Raw genomic sequence first — 20286 nt, 5'->3', positions numbered from 1 at the left:
CCCATAGAAGGCAGTTGGTTACACAAATCTTACTCTGTAAGAAACACAATTTGAGGCTTTTGAAGTGAAGGGAATTTTTGGTTGTCCACCTAAGTGATGATAACATTTTTAGGAGTAGAAGCCAGTTCAACGTCCATGATATTCAGTGACCAACATTTTAAAGTATAGCCACCTGATACATTATAATCCAAAGTTGCTGGTTTAAAAAAATTTTAGCATGAAAACGTTCCACAAAGCTTTCAAAACTTGCTTCCATTTTATATAATTTGAGGTGTTGCATGGGGATTCTAAATTGATCCATCATGATGTGAAATTCACTATATGGTTCAAATGTAACAGTGCAGAATTGAATATGGAGGCATGCATAACCTTCCTCTTAGAAATCTAGAGGAGTTGTAATTTCAAATTTTTGTGCAATTAGATTAAATCATAATGCAACAGTCTTTTGGCTTAGTTTCCTTAAATGTGCTGTTTAAAGATAGTTTTGGATTATGCTGTACTGACTTTCTTTAATATGAAAGATAAGTCATTGTCTTAATCTATAAGGATGTTTTATAAGGTACAGGTCCTAAACGAATTATTTCCAGTGGTCCTTCTTTACCCTTCATGCACATACCAAGGGAGGGAGAGTCCTGGGTGTCAGAGGGGGAGAATTGGTGTCAGTGGAGTTAAGTATGAGCCTTGTTACAGAAGATACTTTTAAGACTGCCTATTGATTTACTGGGAGCTCGGGCTTTGGGCCTTTTGTCTTCTGGCATTTCATAGCTTAAAACCTTTGTTAGGATCAAGCAAGGCAAGATAGCTAAGAATTCATGGAAGTAATATGGTACATCAATAATACACTGCTCTTATAAATCTACATGGGCATTTTTGGCAGTATACAACTTGCAGAGTCTTAAATTGGAAGGGTTTCTGTAAAAAGGATAGTGGATTATAGCTATAAAGTGGCTAATACAGACCTGATATAAAATTAACCTCTGGGATTTATCCTTAGGGTCCAAATTTGCAATCACTTTAACCAGAAACCCTAGCACAATTTTATGGCTTGTTTAAAAATATGAAAGACAGAAATCGGTAAAACCTTACATTCTGGCTATTAAAAAGTTCTCTACTGTAATTTCTGAAATTAACAAGTCCCGTTGGCCAGTTTTGTCTTGCATTCTCAGTTGAATATTATACCGAAAGCAGTCACAAAGTTTGACTTGTGGTGTAATGATTACAGGTGTTCACTAGAGGTCACTATTAATACTTGGTGATAATTTAAGGAACATACCTAAGGATTATAGTTGGTTTTTATGCTTTCAAGAATAGTTAATATTCTGTGGTTCTCAGTTCATTGTGGGTTACTTCTGACCTCCATGTCTTAAGCAGAAAGGTAAAGACAAATTAGCCAGAGAAATTTTAATTTTATGAGATGTAGATACCTTTTATCTGCTGTTTCTATGCTTTTTACAGTTCCTTAAAAGATCATGTGATCAGTAGATGGCATCACCACCTTTTAAGACTCACCCATGTCTGGATGGAAAGTCCTGGTTGCTTTTTATTGTAGAGTTATGGTTTATATTCTTACAGTGCTTCTTTATCAGGAATGGACTTTTCCAGGCCTACTGACTCATTTTTCCATCCCTGGTTATATAAGAACCACTGGTTTAGTACTTTGTATTAGTGTGCTTTTATTTTCAGAATCCCCAACATGATTTAGTTGTCAGACCTGGTTGGTGGTAATGTCTTCCAGTTGTATATTTTTGTACTAGACTGTTGCCTTCTGGTTTTCCTTTTTTTTTTGAGAACATGGGAGATTTTTATAATTAAAGTAGCTGAAGAAAAACTGGGTTGGAGTATATTTTTATCAAAACATTCTGATAGTGTTGCATTCAATTTTATATGTCCACACAAGTTCTCTTCATCCTACTTTATTTAAATTCATTGGATACTTCAAACGAATTCAGCTTTATACAGCACACTTTAGAAGAGATAGAAAACTTGAGATACTGAAAACTTGTCTTTTGATAAACCTGGTATAACTGCTTAATTTTGTTGTACAACTTTTTGCTTATTGGAATTACAGAAATTCATAATATGGTATTCTCATCATTTTGTATCCCAGTTCTTCCTCTAACTACCTGGATGGAAGATGTGACAACAGCCAAAATGTTTCCCAGACTAATACGTGAAATACATGTGTAGAACATTACTTTTCTCATCCTTAGTTTTTCCTTGGTTCTTCTCTGACATACATAAAACATTGTATTATATGATTATTTTACTAAAGTCTTAGAATCTGGCCATTTAGTGCCTTAGCTGTTAGTACATGTATGTACTTGGTCTTGAAGTGAAAATCTCTGGAAACACTGATACTTAGCTTCCTTGATAGTCTCATTTGGAGAGGTCCTGAGATGGAGAATATTTCACTTTATTTCCAAAGCAAAATTACACCTTCCAGAAAAGTAGTCTATAGGTGACTTTCCCCCTCTCTTTTTGAAGTCCTATTCACTTGTGAATTGGCATTTTTGCTTCAGTACATAACTCATTCAGATTTCATTTGGGGACAACTTAGCATTCTTTAGAGGTCATTTTTTTGTTAAGTCCCAAAACCTCAAATCAGAGCCAAGGGGGAAAGTTGCTGAAAAACTGCTTAATGAATGCTGCCTTGGAGGGGGGTGGAGGTTGCTGTTTGTATTGAACATTTGGAAAGAGGAATGGAAATGATCAGTATATAAAAACATTGTAAGTTTTGAGAGCTGAAAGTTATTTTTGAGAGAATAACTCCCTCAGGAAACAATTTTAAATCCTTTTAAACTTAGGCAGCTAGTACTTTTAACCCAATCCAGCTGGCTCTCTGCCACCAGAATTTTTTATAATGAGAATTTATTTTTAGTTTAGATAAAATCATCCATGTTAAGTTTCAATAAGTGCTTTGCAAATAAATACAAATTGGAATGTTGATTTGTCATTTAATCCTTTTTGTGTCACACCTTCCCCACATGGTAGTCTGTATGACACAGGCATTTAATGGGGAACGGGGTACAGTGATAGGGCATAACACCAGCTCAGTATCTCAAAACATAGGTAATATTTGACCTGTGTTCAATATTAGGATGTTGAGACCTTGAACTAAATGTAAGTTCACCCCTGTTTTAGATTAGGATAAGTTAAGAGGTGTTGGTTGTAGGGCTTTTAAATAACCTAAGAGAAAGGCTCTTGGATCTTGAGTGAGGTGGCAAATAATCTTGAGAGTGCTTTGAAAAGCCCCTTACCTAGAAGTGGAAAACAAGTGAATTGAGTCAGATGGTAAGCTGCGGGGCTGTGTACTAAAGGCAGAGCTCGCAGATAAAGGCTATGTGAAGAATGAGGTGAAGAAGTGTGAGTACCTTAATCATAAAGTAGAAGAGGGCAGGAGTGCACAACTGCTCTAGGGTTTGGAGGTAAAAGTGAAAGGATTCTAGAACCATGAATTTACACCAATTCCAGTTTAATGATTTTACTTTCCTTCAGCCCTATGGCCATATAAGCAGTGTGGGATAATTTGTCCAGCTTTAGTACTGGCAGGAAGGCCAAGAAGTTGGGAGTGTTACTGCCCTAATGAAAAGGCTGGCTCATGTGTCCCAGCTGTTGGGTTTAATGGGGACAGGAAATTCGCTGAACTGGCAATCCAGGTTGGTCTTCAGTTGGCAATGTATAGCAGTCCATTTGAAATGAAATTGGCTTCCAGAAGTGAGGTTGGAAGTAGAAGTTGCCCACTGTAAATAGCATAGGTGAACACTGATAGTTTGTGAGGGCTAAGAAAGTAACTGCCTTTTAGGGTGCTGGAAGCTCAGGTGAAAACAGATGTAGTAGTCAGGAAAGGAAGTTTAAAAACAATTTTTTTTTGCCCCATCTCTGCCCCACCATGCCTACTCACTCTGGCCAGCTATATCCTCCAGGAAAGGAAGTTTTGTTTTTGAGTACTGCTCTGCCAAACACTGTCCTTCTTTTTATGCAATGCTTAATCACTTGAGAGGTGAGTATCCCTGCTAAACAGAGGGCAGAAAGAAGCTCCTCATACATCATTCTTCATCCTACCAAACAAGTACGAACACTCTTGGACTTACTGATGGTTCGACATGTGATTTTTTTGGACTACGGTGGTGAAAAAGCAATAGGCAGAAACTATGAATTTTGATCTCTTTGGCTAGTGATGTTCGGCAGCATACTCTTCTTGGTGCAGGGGCAGCAAGCCAAGCGGTGGCTCCCAGTCAGCTATGTGATCACGAGAGCAAACGACCAATACACTTAAAAAGCATTCTGGACTCATAAAACCATTTTGTTTTTCGCTTTCTGTATTCAGTGAGTTACATGAGAGATTTAGTACTTTACGTTGGATGATTTTGCCCAACTGTAGGCTAATGTAAGTGTTCTGAACACGTTTAAGGTAGGCTAGATTAAGCTGTGATGTTGGGTAGGTTAGGTGTATTAAATGTGGTTTTGACTTGTATTTTCAATTTATGACTTTTATCAAGATGTAACCCCGTCATAAGTTGAGGAAGATCTGTAGTGTATTCAGCACTGAGGCCATACTTGGCTCCACAGCCCTTGTTTTCTGCTCACTGCATTTTTATTTTACAACCCAATCGTAAGATGCCACTTTATCGCCACTTAGTGACATGTTTATGGTAAAAGTAAATTGTACAGACACTGGAAAAGACTTACCTCCTTTCTAGAGGTTACTTGTTAAACTTGTTTTCTAGAAAGTTAGGCATACTGTAATGAGCAAGTATTTATACAGCTAAAATGCTAACCTCAGCTTTTTCCTTATTACACATCTGAAGCATGCACATCTGAGGTGTATGTACTATTTAAACTTATGGTGAAAAAAAAAAAATCCAACAAGGACACAGAGGCAAAGAATATACAAATAAATTTTCACTGCAAAGTAAAAAAAAAATAAAATAAACTTATGATACATATCATCTGGGCAAGTACAACTGTTAAGCAGTCAAGATATTTCTTGGCAAAGGCCTACCTGGCTTAATTTAATGACTAATGCTTAATTTAATGACTAAAATGTCACTGCTGTTAACCTTGTGTCATGGGCATGCTTCAAAGCTATGACTAGTTGCTATGGCAACTCCGGTCTCCTGGTCTTGACATCACCCTTACAGGAATGTGGGAACAACATTGGTGAGTATTGCATTTTATATGAAGACCAGTAAACATCAAACTTACATTTGGGGCCTTTTAATTTTTTCAACTTTATAGTGAAAAGTGCACACTTTTTTTTTCCTTTTTTTTTTTTTTTTTTTTAATGGTGTCTTAGGGAGAACACTGCAGAATTCCATGGCCAGACAAGGCTGTTGCAGAGATGAACGCACCTTCTCTGGTTTAAAAACTGGGTGGTTGAAGTTAGGAGTCTGTTAATGCAGCATTTCTTAGTTGCTGGAGGAAGAAAATACTGGTTAAGCAGGTACATTCAAGTGATTAGATTTTGACAGTGGACCTGGTAATTAAAGCTATTGAATTGCCTCTAGCAGCTGCAGCCTATTGACCTGGAAGAACACTGCATTCCTTTCCTCAAATGATTTGGATTCTCATAGAGGTGAATGGAAAGAAGGGTTTTTTAAGTGCATCATCCAAGATTGGTTCCTGAACCAGGGCCAACTTTTTGGATTTGACAGCAGGTGACAGGAAGTAAATAATTTAAAAGGTTATCAGTAATAAGGCGAATGTACTCATCCTAGTATAGAGAAGTCTGGACAAGTTGTCCAAGGTCACAGCCCAGGAGTGATTGAGCTGTAATGGTGTAACCCAGGTTGCAAGACCACTTAACTGGAAGTGGCCTTAAGAGTCCATAGTCCCAGTCCTATGTTTAGAGATGAGAAGGTGGATTTGCCCGAAGTCACGCAGGGGCACCATGGCAGAGCTGAAACAAGGATTGCCCCAACAGCTAATGAAGTGCTAGTTCAGGGAGCAGTGTAATGTTAAGGCCGTCAGGCTTTGAAGCCAGTAGCCAGGGTTTGAATCCTGGCTTCCTCACTTATAGCTCAATGACCAGCTGCATAATTTTTGACACTTCCATTTTTCTCATCCATAAAATGGTTAACAATAGAAAATAATTACCTCCTGATAATATCTTGAGAACACAGTGATGTGATGCATACATGGCACTCAACACAGAGTGACACACTGCTCAGTAAGCATTAGCTGTTATGTGGCAGGCTAACACTGGTATGCAGTAAGCACTCAAAGAATGGCTTTTAAGCAAAACTGATGCATTTTGGTGCTGGGCAAGCAAGAGTGCCCCCAGTGCATTCTTGCATTCCCCATTGCATACGAAGAGTGTTTCCACTGACCCTGGTCCTTACCTACTTTTGAGTCTACTGTCCAGTTTGAGTTGAAGGGGCGTGGGTTTGAGGGGTCCAAGGTCAAGAGGGACATTTGTGGTAAAAGGGGTCTGGGCAGATTTCAAGAAAGGGGTTTCTGAAGTCACAGGGATAGGCAGGTGGGAAGGATAAGATGAAGGATTAAAACTGCTAGATGGCTCTTTAAAAACGGGTTTTCACATTAGCGCAGCCTGTATTCAAATTTCCATCTTCTGGCTGTGTGTCTGGGACAAGTCACATCTTAATTTCTTATTTGTAAAGTTGGGGATAACAAAAACACCTCAGAGGGCATTAAACTGATCACTCTTTGTGTATGTCTGGTATTTTCCACTCTTTGCTGGAATCACATGGGGGAACTTTTGAAAACTAATACCTGGGCCCAGCCCCCAGAGGTTATGATTTAGTTTGTCTGAGCTGGGAGCTTGGTATCTGTATGCTTTAAAAGTTCCGCAGGTGATTCTAAAAAGCAGTCAGGATTAAGATCTGTTTCTGATCCCTCAATAGTCCTGTGGGTCTATCTGTCTCCTCCCTATCCCAGTTCTCCCAGGCCTCCCCGTATATGGAGCAAGGCACATCCCTGTTCTTGCCTCTTAACCTTGCTGGGAAAGGCAGCTCTGGTTCTGTTCTGTATAGAGGCTGTGAAGCTGGATTGAAAACTAGCATTCCCTGGGTGCTTGCCTTGGTGTCACCTAGCCGCTGGATGAGATTGCTTTCACCAGAAAATGCTTTGTTCCTTCATTCATCAAGCTGGTTGCTGGTGTTGGGGTTATCCCTTGAGCAAGGTGTGGGAGAGAAAATGTAGACCAGACAAAAAGGGAGCTGAAAGTGAATTACTGTGCGCTAAGCACACGTATGGTGCTTTTTCTCATTATCAACTCTGTGATGTTGGGGTTCTCATTTACTCAAGAAGCTCAGACAGGGAGAGTGGTCTCAACCCTATCAGACTGGGGCCCCCTTTCTGTAAAAAAAAATTTTTGAAATGATCCTTCACTATTCTGAAGTGAAACCCATTTTCTACACTATTTAAAAACAAGCAAGATGAAGCCTTAACTATAATATAAAAAAGGAAAGCAGTTTATAAAATAGTATGTATTTCTGTATGTTAGGCATGACTGCTAGAAGACATAAGAAGTCAGATGCTTGAACCCACTTGAAGCTATTCCATACTTGCCCTATAAGAAAATTAAGAGTGAAGGCACATATAGACATCAGAATAAAAACTACAGTCAGGAAGTAATGATAGATCAGACTTATTTGAATATGATAGGAGAGAGGGAGAAATAAGCTTAATTGAAGTAGGGATAACATGCCAAGACAAATAGACTGCTGAATTGGAGAAATGAGAAAGTGCAGTATTCTCACAAATCAGCTGGGCCTTAAAACTATAATGTCAAAAAATAAACTCACAACGGGACTTCCCTGGCGGTCCAGTGGTTAAGACTCCACACTTCTTTTCTGGTCAGCGGCCTGAGGTGACCTCTAAAAATGGTTCGCTATTCACTTGACCCAGAAAAACCCCACAAAATCATGCAAGTTGAGAGGTTCAAATCTTTGTGTTCACTTTAAGAACACTCGTGAAACAGCCCAGGCCATTAAGGGTATCCATATCCGAAAAGCGACCAAGTATCTGAAGGATGTCACCTTAAAGAAGCAATGTGTGCCATTCCGTTGTTACAATGGTGGAGTTGGTAGGTGTGCCCAGGCCAAACAGTGGGGCTGTACGCAGGGTCGGTGGCCCAAAAAGAGTGCTGAATTTTTACTGCACATACTCAAAAATGCAGGGAGTAATGCTGAACTTAAGGGCTTAGATGTAGATTCTCTGGTCATTGAGCATATCCAGGTGAACAAAGGCCCCCAAGATGCGGCACAGGACTTATAGAGCTCATGGTCGGATCAACCCATACAGGAGCTCTCCCTGCGACATTGAGATGATCCTTACTGAAAAAGAACAGGTTGTTCCTAAACCAGAAGAGGAGGTTGCCCAGAAGAAAAAGATATCCCAGAAGAAATTGAAGAAACAAAAACTTATGGCCCGGGAATAAATGCTGCAAAAAATAAATGCAAATAAAAGTTAAAAAAAACAAAACAAAACAGACTCCACACATCCACTGCAGGATGCACGGTTGGATCCCTGGTCGGGGGAACTAAGATCCCACATGCTGCAAGGTCAAAAAAAACAAAACAAACAACAAACAAAAAAACCAAACCTCACAACATGGGGCAGGGGGAGGGGAGTAAATTAAAAAGTACCTATCCCATGGGGTTGTTATGAAGGTTTAAGTGAATTAATACATGAAATGTGCTTAAAACAGTTCCTGGCACTTAAACACTGTTTAAGTATTAAATAGTATATATCCTTTGATAGAAGGGGAATAACAATTAGAAAAAAATGTAGTTCAAATGCACAGGGTAAAGTACTCAATTACTTCTAGACAATGTCTTTATTCCATCTAATCATTCTTTCTTTAATGGCTTTATGCAGGCGCTTTTAATATTTTCTACCTGTAGTTGGTTCAGACCCGTGGGCATGGACAATTCTTTGTGTACCAGACATCGAGTATCTCTGTCCCCTCCCCCTAAAGTCAGTTAGCTCCCTGGCCAGTGTGACCACCATTTAAAAAAAAAAAAAAAAAAAAAAAAAAAATCAGTTCCCCAGGTACCCACTAGGAGGCAGTACTGCCCTGTTGAGAATACTAAGCCAAATTCTTTGCCTGAGGTCACATACCTGTTTAGTAGAATTGCATCTCCAATGACTCCAAAGTCTTTTTTTCCACTATGATAGTAACAATATAGTAATAAAGACTATAGTGATAATAATTAGCATTCCTTGAACTCGTGCCAGCATTTTGCTAAATGTTTTATATATATATACCACCAGCTCACTTAAACCTCACCATTTGAGGGCAGTTTCTCATTTTGCAGATGAAGAAACCAAGGCTTAGGTCCAAGAGCCATGTTAAGTGTTTTGCATAGAAGAGGTTGCACTTGAGCTAAGTGTTGAAGAATGGGATTGGGATAGAAAGCTGGTTATATAAAGAAAAAAGCCACATGCATAAAAGCAAAGGCATGAAACTTCAAGATTTTATATGGAGTGACAACTTTAAGACCCCATGAATTTATTCAGGGTTTAGAATTGGAGATTGGTAGAAAGTCAGAGCTAGAGGGGAACTTAGAGGTCATCAGGGATTGGTGATTTTCAAACTTGAAAACTAGCCAAATCTTTTTTTGGAATGAAATCTTATATATAATAACTATAAAATATATAAAACAATTTAAATGATATTGTTATAAAAAGTATAAGTTCTAGTAGATAATATTCACTTATAAAGATAGGAAAAATAATGTTGTTTTGATGAATGCAGTATTAGATTGACCTCAGAACCCAGTTTTTCCTGTTTTGGTTGTACAGAGAAGTGAATATAATAGGTAACATTTTAAAACACCTCATTTTGCAATCCCATAAGTGACAGGATAGGAAGGTCTACCCCAAAACAACCTAGAAACACAGATTCACTTCAGTATATTAATAGCCATATGGTTGAACAGGTTTTATGTTTAAAAAAATACTTTGAAAAATCATTAGATACACATGTACATATTTTAAACACACAAATGTCTGTGAGACTCCTGTAGCACCCTGTGAGAATTCCTTATGCTGCCCATGCCTTTACTCTGCAGACAAAGAGCCTGAGGTGAAGGGACAGGGGAGTGAGTTGCTCAGACTCATGGAGCCCAGCTAGGGCCACCTCTGGGCACTCAGCCTCCTGAGTCCCAGCCCAGTGCTCCTTCTGAGAGACCAGTTGACATCTGGTGTGGCAGCATGCCACAGCCTGGCTGTACAACCCCTCACCTGAGAGGGCCCTTGGCTGCTTGCCCATCTCCCTGGCAGATAAAGCCTCAGACGGAGGGCAAACAGTACCTGGCTCCAGGAGTCAGTGCAGGTCTGATTCATGCAGTGGTTTGTGCCTGTGCCAGCCGCGAAGGCTGTCTCCTGATCCTCTGCTCATTTTCATCACCTCCCTCACTGTGGCCAGATTGGGACTCAAGCAACAGGCAGACACCTGTGAGCTTGAGAATGGTGTTGGCTCTTTTAAGGAGGGTTTTCCAGGCCAGAGAGGGACTTGTCTGTCCCATCCCCCTGGGCAGCTCAGAGCATTGCCCCATCAACCTCAGTTTCAGTATCAGGGTGGGGCGGCATCATGGGGTGGGGTGCTGTGTTACCAGGGCGCAGACACATTGGCAACAGACGGTGGCTCTGGAGCATGGGAGAACAGGTGGGCTACCTACCCCCAGGATTTCAAAAATACCATTTATCAGCATTTGCCTTTTGAAAGAAGCAATTTGCTTACAAATGGCAAGACATTTAAAAATTTAAGTTGCTCTTTTTTTCCTTTTTTTCAGAAAAGCATATTAAGTCACTATTAGGAGATATTTTTAATCACAGTATATTAGCATTTTTGTTTACAGAATGCATTCTGTTGCTACTGAAGAGAACACCATGAGCAAGCAATGTTTTTATACAGAAACAAATGTTTTAAAAGTAGGTTCAGACACTGAAACCCTTGGCTAGACACAGGCTGTTATTTAATAATAAATTAAACTGACCTTGACTCAGAACAGGTCCCCCAGAAGCAGGTTCGTAGAGTATCGCTCTGCTGGGAAAGGCTCTTCTTCTAGGCTCTATGGTCACGTTGCATGAGAGGGAGAAGGTTCTGCTTTCTTCCAGAGTTGAAGGGATGACCTTGATCATACTGTTGTGCATTTGTATACCCGCTCCTGGCACGTCACCGTGGCCTCTCGTGATAGTGAAGCCTTTGACTTCTCTGGGAACTCAGTACCCACAGCTAAGAAGTGGGAGCTACACTGCTTCCCTTCCAGGCTTGTTGGGACAAAACCTGAGGTAACGCGTGTAAAGCTTCAACAACTCTGCCTGGCACAGAGGAAGCCCCGAAAGTTGCCAAGCTCAGCGTTTTTCACATGAGCTCTACTCCATCCCCTTTAATTACTCATTTTTAATTCAAAGGTAATCCACGACGTGGTAGAAAAAATAGAGAATACATAAACAAAAAAGGAAGAAAGTGACCCAATAGCTTCTGGTTTTCGTAAGTGTTTTTCTATCCTGTTTTCTTTATTCTGTGTGCTTGGAGTGGGAAGTGTCTTCATTTGTGTTTAGGGAGTGTTAGAGAGGTGATATCATGGCCCCACTTTGCAAATGAGGAAACTGAATCCAGAAAGAGGAAGTGCCTTTCCCAAGGTCACGCAGACAGTAGGAAGGTTAAGTCGGGTTTGAAACCCACAGCCTGTGAATCCAAGCCCAGCAATCGTTTCAGGACCAGGAGGGGCCTCAGAAGTGCCCTGCATTGAGGTGTCCACAGGTGAGTCTTAGACACCTGCCCCTAAACCCCCATGTGTGCAGGGAGCCTGTGCCCATGATATCATATTTCCCTCATGATGACTTGAGGTACTTAAAACCATTCCCCACTGAAGATAAATTCCTATTTTGCAGCCTGCCCAGTCCTGGGAGTGGGCAGGCTGTGAGTAAACAACTCACCTAAGTAGGGTTTTTAGGTGCCTCAGTTTTGCTTTCCCAGGGATACTGGGTTGGCACTGTCCTTAGTCCTGCAATCACATAAGTACTGTCCTTCTGGGCTTTTCCCTCACTTTATTTTTAAGATTTATTTTTGGGACTTCCCTGGTGGCGCAGTGGTTAAGAATCCGCCTGCCAATGCAGGGGACACGGGTTCGAGCCCTGGTCCGGGAAGATCCCATATGCCGCGGAACAACTAAGCCCATGTGCCACAACTACTGAAGCCCGCGTGCCTAGAGCCCGTGCTCTGCAACAAGAGAAGCCACCGCAATGAGAAGCCTGTGCACCACAACAAAGAGTAGCCCCTGCTCGACGCAACCTAAGAAAGCCCACGTGCAGCAACGAAGACCCGATGCAGCCAAAAATAAATAAATATTTTTTAAAAGATTTTTTTATTTATTTTATTTATTTTTGGCTGTATCGGGTCTTAGTTGCGGCACGAGGGATCTTCGTTGCGGCCCGCGAGATTCTCTCTAGTTGTGGCGTGTGGGTTTTCTCTTAGTTGTGGTGCGCAGGTTCCAGGGCACGTGGGCTCTGTAGTTGTGGCGCTCGGGTTCCAGAGCACGTGGGCTCTGTAATTTGCGGCACGTAGGCTCCCTAGTTGAGGTGTGCAAGCTCAGTAGTTGTGGCGTGCAGGCTTAGTTGCCTGTGGCACATGGGATCTTAGTTCCCTGAAAATGGCCCACAGTGTCCTTCCAGCTGAATTCTGACTCAGCCTCATCCACTGCTTCAGGCAGAGGCGCCCCTTGATCAGATACAAGTTTGATACACTGGGACCAAATGGCCTGCAAGGTCTTTTCCAGCACTCACTAGGACTTGCCAAGACCAGAAAAAGAATAAGGTTTTCTGTAAGGATGGCAGGTCCAGACAGTCGATTTCCTGGAGGGGAAAGGAAAAATGTTAAATGCATACAGCGGTTGACAATTCATCCAAGGCGGCATCAGGCTTTTTAACAGGCTTTTTGTTCTACAGCGGTCAGGCAAGTGTTAATATTTGATTAAGATTGGAATAGTCTCTGAAAACTTAGTCCTCACACAACTCTGTTAATAGTTACTATTCCCATTGCACAGATGTGGAAACTGAAGCTTAGAGAAGGAAAATAACTTACCTCAGAGTGAGGAAATGCCACAGCCAGGACTAGAACCCAAGGCCTGACTCCTTAGGCCCAAGCTCTTCCAGCACATCTCAGCTGTGTGTGTATGTTACTAGCAGGCCTGGCATTGGGATTCACATTGATTCAGAGGCTGCATGGATACCCACGAAACCCCTGGAGGAAGCAAGTTCTTTCTCAGAGAAGGCCAGTGGGTGCAAAGGAGAAGGATGCCAATGAGAAATGAACACTGCCAGGGCCAGAAGTTGTCTGTGCAATGGCCACTGGGTCACCTTTCGTCATTCAGAGCAGCATCGAGAAGGTTTTCATAACATTTCCAGGTTGCACAATGGGGCTCGAAGCCCTATGGCTGTCTCTGGTGGGAAGAGCACAGCCTTCAGAGTTTGGAGACCTGGATTTGGCTTCTGCTGGCTTCCAGCAATACTGTATTACAAGCCTGTGCACATTACTTGGCTCCTTGGGCCTTGGTCTTGTCATCTGTAAAAGAGGAACATGGGGCTATTATAGGATTTAAATGGAAAAAAACCCCAACAATCTTTAATGAACGCTTCATAGGTGCCCAGCACTGTTCACCGGTATTAACTGATTTAGTCTTCACAGCAACCCTCAGAGACTAGGTGTTATTACTATCTTCAGGTTAAAAAACAGAGGCACAGTTAACTTGCCCAATATTACATAGCAGCAAGTGGGGAAGGTGGAAATGGAACCTAGACAGTCCATTAGATGAATAAATGAATTCTAGGGCTGGTGAATCCTAGACAACACCTTTCTGAGTGTCAAAGACTATTCAAGGTAGATGGGCCCTTAGAAGGGCCTTAGTTTAAGGACTGTTTAGCAGATAAGGAATCCATGGGTCAGAGGGTGAAAAACCTGCAGGAGGTCTTGGTAAGTCTGTGGCAGAGCTGAGGTGAGGATCCAGGCCTCTGGGCAGCCTTGCCCAGTCGGGGCACCCATGGTCCACATCCTGAGGTTATGTTCTAGGAAACACAACTCAGTGAAAAAGTGAAGTCACTTCCATAATCACTAATGCAGAGCGTCTCAGTGAACACTTAAGGCACTTCCACTCTTGGACACATTGTATCCATTAACCCTTTCCCAAACACTTTAAGTAACACTGTTAGGAAAATGGTAATGAAAGAATAAGGCACTAGGCAATGCTGTGTGGTAACACATACCTACGAAACCCTGCACTTAGAATACACACAAATAAAAGGATATACTAGAATGGCTGCCTACGCAGCAGGGGATTAGGAGTGACCTACACGGTAAAGGGGAATACATAAAACAAGAGGGGACTAGCCAGGACTAGTGATGACTGTGAGCCATCATCTGGGGAGTAGGATTGACTCATCCCACTGCACTGGAGGGCCAAAAATAAAACTGAGTAAAATAAGACACAAGATGAAATCCCTTTGCCTGAAACACATTGGCTCTGGGCTCAAGGAGGAAAAGGGGGCACACATCCTGGGCTGCCTCACCAAAGGCAGAGGCCTGGAAGTGTCCCTGAGTGGAGTGAGTGAGGTCAAGGGGAGAGCCAGTTACACATACGTCTGTGAGCTCAAGCCTACCACACACTGGTCCAAGTGGCACACCCACCCATCTCCCATGCCAACGGACTGTGCCTATGAAGATCAGGTGAAGGAAGAGGGCATCTTCATTTACTCAGCTTGCCCATTGTAGACGGGACAGTTGGATGTAGACCTCCCCTAACAGCCCACCTGGCGACTGGAACCTCCCAGGGAAGTGAGTATCCCCTGGGCACAGTTCTGGGCTCGGGTCACAAGGTGGCAGCATGGTGAAGAAAGCCGGTTCTCAACTCCATACAGAGGATATCCAGGTTTGCCTGTGAGCACAGGAAGAGGGGGGACCATGGTCCTTAGAGAGCGAGAGTGGCTCATTTATTAAACATGAAATGAGGCAGAAGCCTGTAACTCCAGTGGCTGGGAAAGGGCATTAAGGAAAGGCAGGCATGATTTTCTAGAAAGTAGTCCTCACCCATGAACCAACACAGAGGTGACTCTGTCTGTATGTGTGCCTATAGGTGAATGTGTATGACTGTGTATGTCTGGTGTGTGTGTGATTAGTGTAATGCTCAGTGTGTGAGGGTGACTGTACATTGAGTGTGTGTGACTATGAGTGTGGGGGTGGGGGAAGAGGGAAGCAGCAGGCTCAGGTGTTGCCAGAGAGGCTAGGAGGAAACTATAAAACTGGCGATGCCCTCTTTATCAGGAAGCACTTCTGGGTCAATAAGGGCAGAGCACAAAGTTCACACAGATAGTAATGACTGGAAGGCATGAAGCAGGGCAATGGTATTGGAGAGGTGGTGGTGGCGCTCTCTTGGGATGGGAAGGGCACATACTAAACTTCACTTAGCTCTAGACCCAGACAATGGACTCTGGGCCCAGGTTCCAACCAGCCTGGCCATTTTCAAGTGGTGCAGGTGGAGCAGTTAATCTTCCTGGGCTTCAGTTTCACCACCTGTAAAATGGCAGAAATAATTGGGCCTGCCTTCCTGTCTGTGAGGATTAAAAGAGAGCTATGTATGTAATGTATGAGAAGAAGGCCTAATGTGTGATGAGTGTGTGTCTGTTGGTTGTGGAGAAAACATGAAATTATGCTATTCAAGGAGGCCCCTGGACAGCTTGGTCCGTAAATGTCACTAGTAAGGTCAATCTCCTGCTCTCCGCCCACCCTCGGCCTTCTGAAGAGGATCTTCCTGATGGTGCTGTGGTCCTTCAGGAAGTGGCAGTGCCCTGTCTCTAGGGAAGGGGGAGTTTGCAGGGGACAAGCTTGCCTGGAAGGGGCTGTTAGGCCTACAACCTTCTAGATCCAACTCCAGCTCTGACACCGCACACTCCAGGCGGTTTAGAATACTGACTCACGCAAACTCCTGCTCAAGTTTTGCCCTTGTTTTTTCTTTTTATTAAGGACTGGGTGGAGAGCATTTGGTGTCACCAGGGATTACTTTGAAACTACCGCCTCACATTGGGAGCTGGCTTGAGTCAACTGGTCACCATGGAATTTCTTTTTTTAGTGCACAAACAGCCAAGTTACAGGCAGCTGTTGCCCCGTGCAGGGCGGAAAGCGGCCTATTGACGTAGAGCTGCCTGGCTCGTATTTCTTGGGCAAACAGATGCCGTGTCTCTCAACTCACCAATTAGGAAGCCCAAAAACTGGTTTAGAGACCACGTGTCTAGTTATGTCTAGTTATTCAGGTGGCTTTACTTGGGAAGCACTCTGAATGTCAAAGCCACAAGATAAAGGACATATATAGTAGCTGGGGGGCTCCACTTCTTAGGGGCCACCCCAGGAGTTGGTGAACATTAAGTGCCAAGTCAGCGAGGAAACTCTGTTTTGGAGCCAAGGCGTTAAAAAACACCAGCCACAAACCACTGAGGCTTTACTGAGTGCCTGTTTTGTGCAGGTTCTGAGTCCGGGGAAGGCCTCTGAGGGGAGGGGAAGCTGGAGCTGGAAATTCAAAGTAGTAGGAGGAATTACACTGGATGGGGTAAGGCCCTTCAAGAAGCGGGAATGGCATGAGCAAAGACATTGAGGTACGAATGTATAAAGTGTGTTACAGGGAAGAGTTAGGTTAGAACAGAGAATTTACAACAATAAATTAACACACATTCATTAAGTGTCTACTATGTGCTAGACACTGTTCGAGTCACCCAGATGAAGTTGGTGACAAAACAAAAATCCCTCCTCTGTGGACAGTGTAGTGAATAGCAACAATATAAATAATAATAGCTCACATTTATTGAGAGCTTACTACATACCTAGCACTGTCTTAAGTACTTTATTTACTCATTTAATCCTCAAAACATCCACATAAAGTAGGTATGGTTATTATCTCTAGTCCACAGATGAGGAAGTGTTGGCACTGAGTGGTGGAGGCAGAATTCAAACTCAGAGCCCATGCTCTCACTGTGAAATTCCACTACTCCACTACCCTCAGTGAGAAAGGGTGAGAGGTCAGGTTGCCAGGTAACATGGTCTGGTCTGGATGGTGTGAATGGTGGGCAGGGAGAGTGGGGATCTGGGGGCATGTGTGGAGTCAACTGGAGAGGCACGTGGCTGGAAGGACTTGGGGGGTTCTGGGGGCAGTGAACCCCTCTGGCCTCACTGAATAGAGGGAAAGGAGTGAAGACAAAGAAGAATCAGTAGATAAGGTTTGGGACATTCTTTAGGTCTCCCAGAGCTGGCCAGAAGATGTGATGATGTACACAATGTCCAGTCTTGGTCCTTCTCTCCAAACTCCATCAGCTAATCCTCAAACCCAGTGTTCAGGTTAAGTCGCAGACCCACTCCCATTCTCCCCCATCCCCTGTCCCCTCATCTCCACCCCTGCCCTGCAGGTCCCTTCACCTTTCTTCATCAGAAATCCCAATGTCAGCCCCTCTTGGTGGCCAGCCTGCAGGTCCCTGTGCATGGCTGGAGCCCTGCTTTTGTGCGGGTGATACCACTGCTTTTGCCTCCCTGCCTGCCAACCACTGCCATGCCTGCTCCAGACTTGCAGAAGCACAAGCCAGATCCCTGTTTCAACCTTTTCCAGTTTTCAGCCATGTTTCCCGAATGGATATAAAATTTCACTCCGGTTTAGGTAAGAGCAGCCAACTTTATTTTGGCTGCCACCACTCGGCTGCTGCCAGGGCAGCCTCCTAGAGTCCCCCTCCCTGCACCTGCACGCACACCCTCTTGGCTATACGGTTTTGTCAAGCCTTCTCCTTGCTGGATTCTGCCTCAGGGAAAGTCCTGTCCCCTGGACTCCCAGAAGAGCCTGGATCCTCAGGCACAATGCCCCCACTGTGTGTCCCTAAGCCCTCCCCTCCCCCTCCCTCCCTAGCTCTGCTCTGACCCTCCATACACCACTCCAACTTCATGCATATATCCCCTCTGGGGCAGGGTTGGGTCCAGAGGTCAGGTACTCCTGTGAGTTGGCAACAATGTTAACAACAAATTTCAAGATTGCCCTTTAAGAATATCCTCAGCCAGGCATAGACCTTGACAGCTGGGGATTCCCGCCTGGGAATTTTTCCAGTATTCTGCCAGCTGTTTCTTCTCTTTCCGTGGTTTTATTATTTTTCTTTCTGTTCCAACTCCTCCTTTCGCTTTCAGTATGGTAGCTCAGGCCAAATGGTGGTGGAGGGTGGGGACCTGGCAATGGCTGAGGTAGGAGCTGCGGCCATGGTCAGCTGTGCCAAGGGAGGGGAGGGGATGGGATGAAGGAGGAAACGGGAGTGGAACACAGGAAGTGAGACCAGCAGCAGGGTGGCCTCTTGTTTTTCTGGTGATCTTCATGTCATTCAGCTCTGGGCATACGGCCTTGTCTCCTCCTGGCCCCTGTCAAAAATGCACATTTGCTACTTGGGACGGTGACACATTAACCCAGTAACACCAATTCACTTGTCAGATGTGCTAGCTGTTGCCTAACAGAGCAGAGACCAAGGAGAAGGGCACATGGAACAGATAAGTTGTGAAGAAGAGTGTAGGAAGGGTTGGGTGCATGGAGCACATGTTTGGGGAGGTACCATGGCACCTCTGAGCAGGAAGGAGGTGCCAGACACCCCAGGGATTTGGGTAAAAGGGATGAACTCCTACCTAGGAGAACTTTTTTCACTAATTAGGCTCCAAGAGGGTGGGTAGGGTGAGTAGAGACCCTTGGTGAGATCATTTCCCTAATGTGATGTTAGTATCACAGCATTTGCTTGTGTTATGGGGCCTCCACGGTGGGTCCCCTGGAAAACTTCCTGATGGGACAGCCACTGGCCTCCAGCTTCAGATAAGGATTAAACTCAGCTGTGTGTAACAGAAAAGCAAAATAAGTGGCTTAAACCAGAGAATGCTTTATTTTTCCCTCATGTACAAGAATTGTGGAGACAGTCCTGAGCATTTTAAAAGCAAGACTTAAAGGAATAGAGACATCCAGGTATCCCTCACCTTCCTGACTCTACTTCAGGAATATTCCCAAGCAGACAGCTCATTCTGTTTAGAGCTTGATAAATGTGCCCTGCATGGGCTTCCTTCCCTCCCTGTCTCATGGCCCCATGTGCTTCCTGGGCTCACCTCCCAAATTCTTATCTGGGGGTCTACATCTCAGGGACCCCCAACCAAGGTACTAATATTAGTGAGCACTTACTGCATTTGAGGTATTGTCTCATTTCTTCCTCAACCCTGTCTGGTGGGTTGCCTCTATTAAGTCCCATTCTAGGGATGAGGCTATAACTTGCTCAAGGTCACCCACCATTAGAGCCAAGACTCAAAAAAAGCTGTTAATTTTGTGATATCTCCTTGGGATGGATTCCTAGACCTGAATCCCCAAGTCAGATAATGCACATTTTCAGGCTTTTGATCTGTTCTGCCAAACGGCCCCTGAGTAAAGTCAAGCCTACTGCCCCTCCCTACCAGCAGTGTGGGGGATGACTTGCTTCTCATGTCCTCACTGTCAAGGGCTCCTGGCTCTTTTCAACTCAGCCCCTTGAGGCCATTCCTCCAAAATATGTATTTTTTTAAATGCAGAAAGCATTAATATTAACTAACCTGTTAGCCTTGTACTAGCAGACATACAATATGTATCTGCGAGTTGAAGAGATGGAACCAAGTGGACAAGCTCCTACCCTGAGCAGAACAGTTTTCCTGGGAGTGCAGCTTTTGCCCATCTCCCCTCCATGGAGCCAGGTGGGCGGAGGTGCCTAGGTGGGCAGATGGGAAAGGGAGAGAAAGGATCAAGAAGGAAGGGCACCTGATGGCCACTGTGTGGTGAGGCCTGGGGAGGGAATCTTTGCACAACTTTGCTGTCTTCCACCACATTCCTTTTCTTTGCAGAAATACTGCTGAGCTGGGGGGTGGCAGCAAACAGCCCCCTAACTCTTCCCCTTAGATGTGTGAATAAACTGAGGGTAGCAGGAAAGCATGTAGAGACTCACTGGAATTCCTCTCTCACCAGCATGTGAAGCTGCTGTTTCAGATGTCCTTGGTGAGCAGGGAACCCTACCAGTGGCTCCAGGATGGGGCTGTGCCTGCCTGACCCCTTTCTAATAAAACTCTCCTACTAGGCTTTATAGTATCCAAAACACTTTCACATCAGGGAACTCCTTTGATCCTTCTTCAACTTGTAAAGTGGGCTGAGCCAGAGTATCATTATCCCCATTTTACAGATGGGGAAAGTTGAGGCTCTGATTAAAATGATGGTTCAATGTCACATGCTATATTATAAGTCAAGATTTCTG

General features: G+C 43.7%; 1 pseudogene across 1 annotated transcript; it reads left to right on the top strand.

Moving 5' to 3' along the window:
- Nucleotides 1–4951: 4951 nt before the first annotated feature.
- On the top strand, nucleotides 4952–8450 carry LOC309637681 (large ribosomal subunit protein uL22 pseudogene; annotated as a pseudogene). The gene has a single exon. The product of its transcript is annotated as a large ribosomal subunit protein uL22 pseudogene (transcript).
- Nucleotides 8451–20286: the final 11836 nt, after the last annotated feature.

The sequence above is a fragment of the Balaenoptera physalus genome (assembly GCF_965194825.1).
Source record: "Balaenoptera physalus genome assembly, chromosome: 11".
NCBI lineage: Eukaryota > Metazoa > Chordata > Mammalia > Artiodactyla > Balaenopteridae > Balaenoptera > Balaenoptera physalus.
This window is presented reverse-complemented; position numbering and strand designations above follow the sequence as displayed.